The sequence below is a fragment of the Herpailurus yagouaroundi genome, unplaced genomic scaffold (assembly GCF_014898765.1).
Source record: "Herpailurus yagouaroundi ecotype Mexico unplaced genomic scaffold, PumYag 28, whole genome shotgun sequence".
NCBI classification, from domain to species: Eukaryota; Metazoa; Chordata; class Mammalia; order Carnivora; family Felidae; genus Herpailurus; species Herpailurus yagouaroundi.
This window is the reverse complement of record NW_024412376.1, coordinates 15,985,582-15,989,950: the sequence shown is the minus strand read 5'-3', so window position 1 is coordinate 15,989,950 and position 4,369 is coordinate 15,985,582.

The following is a 4,369-nucleotide window of genomic DNA, read 5'->3' as shown; positions in this document are numbered from 1 at the left end:
GCTCCAGGCTCTGAGCCATCAGCCCAGAGCCCGACGCGGGGCTCGAACTCATGGACCGCGAGATCGTGACCTGGCTGAAGTCGGACGCTTAACCGACTGCGCCACCCAGGCGCCCCGCATTCGTCTATTAATGGACATTTGTCTTGTTTCCAGTTTTTGGCTAATGAACAGTGTATGTGTACCGGTCTTTGAGTAGACATAGATTTCCTTTGTTTTTTCTGGGGTCAATACCTAGGGGTGGAGTGACTACATTACATGGTATTGAAGAGTAGCAGAATATCCACCTTAAATGTGCCTCCATGAGGATTATTCTGAGTTCATTACTTCGAGAAAGAGCAAATATAGCAGAAGCTCTGAAAACATAGTAGAGGTTAACTTTTTGTCAGGGAATATACATTTATAAAGGAAATCTCCATTTGGAAGGGTATCTTCTTATCTACCAGAAAGAGAAGGATGACTAACTGACAAGAAAGTTTTTATCAATGGAGGAAACACTGACTTAAATCTGTCTGACAAACTTAACTCTTGTTTACCAAAACTTCCCCTTGTTTACCATGTTTGTTTTAGTAACATCTCCATAACTGGTTTACCTGTCCCCAAACTTTCCTTTCTTCTGTTTTTAGCTGAAGATCGTATCTGAGCTAGAGTTCTAAGCCACCATGGAGATTACTCATTTACCCACGGGTATTTCCCATGTATATGTGAGGTATACATGTTAACAAACTTTTGTTTGTTTTCCTCATGTTAATCTGTCGTTAATTATAGGAGTTTTAGCCAAGAACTCAGAAGGGTAGAGGGAGAATTATTTTTTATTTCCCTACAGTAAATATATGCTTACTTTTTTAATGAACTGCCAAACTGTTTTTCTGGAGTGTCTGTTTCATTTTAAATACACACTAGCAATATATGGTACCCTCTCCCACACTTGGTATAATCTGTTTAAGTTCCTCCTCCCCCTCTTCCCCCTCTTGCCCCTCCTCCCCTCCTCCCCTCTCCCTCCTCCTCCTCCTCCTTCTTCTTCCTTTTAATTTTAGCTAATCTAATAGGTGCATGTGGTATCTCATTGTGGTTTTATTTGCATTTTCCTAATTATGATGATCTTAAATATGTTGTCATGTGCTTATTTGCCATTGAAGGGTATCAGATATGCCACCCCAAAATATGCCACTTTGGCATAAGGATTATTTTGAGCTGAAGGCAATTGAGAAGCCATAGATACAGGAAGAACTCTCTGCCTTCCGAGTTCTGCCCAAAAGCAGGGCACACATTTCCCTTTGTAAAGGTGTTTCTCTCTCCTGTACTGGGAAGGGGAGAGTTCTTATCTGCATAATAAATCTTACTAAACAATCCTTATCTACCATATACATTTCCTACTCAACTTTTTCCAGCCTGAGGACTCAAACCCTCTTTTCTTTTGTCTAGTCACTTCTCCAATGCATCACCCTGTTTGTTGGTTGGTTTGTTTGTTTGTTTGTTTAGAGAGTGCAAGCAGATGAGGGGCAGAGAGAGAAGGAGAGAATCTCAAGTGGGCTCAATGCCCAGTGTGGAGCCCAACACGGGGCTGGATCACAGGACCTTGAGATCATGACCTGAGCCAAAGTCAAGAGTTGGTCTCTTAACTAACTGAGCCACCCAGGTGCCCCAGCATCACCTTTATTAAATGGTATATAAGCCCCTAAGTGTAACTGCCTCTTTGGGTTTTCACTTCTTTCTTATGAATACCCTGTGCACATAAACTTAAAACACTGGATAAAATATTTGTAACTTTTCCTTTTGTTCATCTGTCTTTTCTCGGTTAAATTTCATGTCTTAGATAAAGTGCCAAGAGGATGAAGAAAAACTTTCTCTCCCCTTACAGAATCCATGCCTTTGGTGAAGTATCTGTTCATTTTTTTTGCCCAATAATAATTTTTAATTGTGCTGTTTGCATTTTTATTGTTGAGTTTTAAAAGTTCTTTGTATCTTTTGATGTAAATCCACGCAAAAGCTTTATTTTGGTCTGTGGCTTGCCTTTTCATTCTCTCAACAGTGACTTTTGAAGAGCAAAATATATACTTTTGATGAAGTCTAATTTATCAATTTGTTCTTTTTATGAATTGTACTTTTGGTGTCATGTCTAAGAAAAATTTCCCTAACTAAACATCGCAAAGATTTTCTCCAATATGTTCCGTTTAAAGTATTATTGGAGCGCCTGGGTGGCTCAATCGGTTAAGCGTCCGACTTCAGCCAGGTCACGATCTCGCGGTCCGTGAGTTCGAGCCCCGCGTCGGGCTCTGGGCTGATGGCTCAGAGCCTGGAGCCTGTTTCCGATTCTGTGTCTCCCTCTCTCTCTGCCCCTCGCCCGTTCATGCTCTGTCTCTCTCTGTCCCAAAAATAAATAAATGTTGAAAAAAAATTTTTTTTAAAAATAAAGTATTATAGGTTTAATTTTTATTTTTAGGCCTATGACTTGTTAATTTTTTGTATATGGTACAAGATACAGAGTGAATATTTTTTTATTAGTTTCTGTTTTTACATATGGAGAGCTACTTATTACAGCACTATTTTTTGAAAAGGCTATTCTTTGTCCACTTAAATGCCTTTGTCAAAGCTCAGTTGTCTATATATGTGTAGGTCTATTCTGGACTTTCTGTTATGCACCAATGGTACAGTTATTTCTATTTGTTTCCATAACATAATGCTTTAATTATTATAGGTTGACGTGTCTTAGAACCCAGTAAGGTTTACCCTCCAACTTTCTTTTGTCTTTTCAAATCGCTTTGGCCATTCTAAATCTTTTGTATATTCATATGCATTTTAGAAATAGCTTATTAATTTCCATAAAAGTTCTTACCTGGGTTTTGATTGGAATTCCCTCAGATCTATACAACAATCTGGGGACAACTGACATCCTAACAATATTGAGACTCCAATCCATGAATGAGATATGTCTCTCCAATTCTATTATTTATTTAGACTAATTAATTTCTTTAATTTGCACACATATTAGAACCCTATACACTAATCATTATAATAAAATGGTGAGCCTACAAGGGAGAGGCTACTAAATTCTGCCTGAAGTATCAGAGAAATTTTTGCAGAGAAGGTAAGCTTTCTTCTGACTCTTGTCGTAAATAGGTGATCATCAGGTAAACAAGTGAACTTGCAGAGAGGAGAAGCAGAAATGCACTGGGGTGTGAGAGGAGCAAACACTTAAAGATTAGTACATAACTATGGTTTGACATACTTGAAATCATTGGTGTATATAGGGGGTATGAAGGGAGATATGTATCTGGACCCTTGTCTTATGTTCATTCTCCTTGAAGACAATTGTTCTTTTTCCTGTGCGCAATGTGGGGGGGGGGGCCAGGGGGCTATCGAAAGATTTTAATTTGAGAAGTAATAAGCATATTTAAAAGATCGCTCTGAAAGTTGAATGACTTGTTTAAACATTTTTAAAGATATTTCTACTTTAACCTGTTTAAATTCCTGGGGGAAAAGTCTCCATATTTCTGGGTATAGAGACAGTGAAATCTAGTCTTCTAGATTTCCATTCATATTTCTTTTTCATTTTTATGTTTCAAAATTGATTTCTACTGTTTCAAAGAAAACCTTTCTTCTTTTTCTTTTTCTTTCTCTTTCTTTCTTTCTTCTTTCTTCCTTCCTTCCTTCTTTCCTTTCTTTCTTTCTTTCATATTTATTTTTGAGAGAGAGAGAGAGACAGAGGGTGAGCAGAAGATGAGCAGAGAGAGAGGGAGACACAGAATCTGAAGCAGGCTCCAGGCTCTGAGCTGTCAGGACAGAGCCAGACACGGGGCTCGAACTCACAGAGTGTGAGATCATGACCTGAGCCAAAGTTGGACGCTCAACCGACTGAGCCACCCAGGGGTCCATAGAAAACTGTTGTTTCTAATTAAATATTATTCCTTAATATTTTCCCCCTCCTTATGTAAGTTATTTTGGTTGTTGACTTTCTTTCCTTCTTCAGCTCTGAACATCTGGGTTTCTTGGCTGAGTAGGCTCCTCATTGACCTTAAAACAAACAACTCTCCTCCCCACCTTATTAGCTTTGTATACAGTAAAGATGGTGAGACGATATTTCGGATTGAACAAATTCTTTTTTACCCAGGTACTTTGAAGTACAATGCTTCTTAAAAGTCCCTGTGGGATCTTAGAACACATGTCCCTGGGCTAAACAGTGGGGACCAATTTATCAAATTCCACGCCTTCCTGGCAAACATTGCTTTTCCTCTTTAATCTTCTGACCTTTGTTGACTGCAGTCTTTTGACTGGCTGTATCGTCATGCCTGGAATAGTTTATGACTGCTTTCTCTTAATCAGTTATTGCTCTATTTTTCTTTTTTCAAATATACAAAACTGGATTTACTTT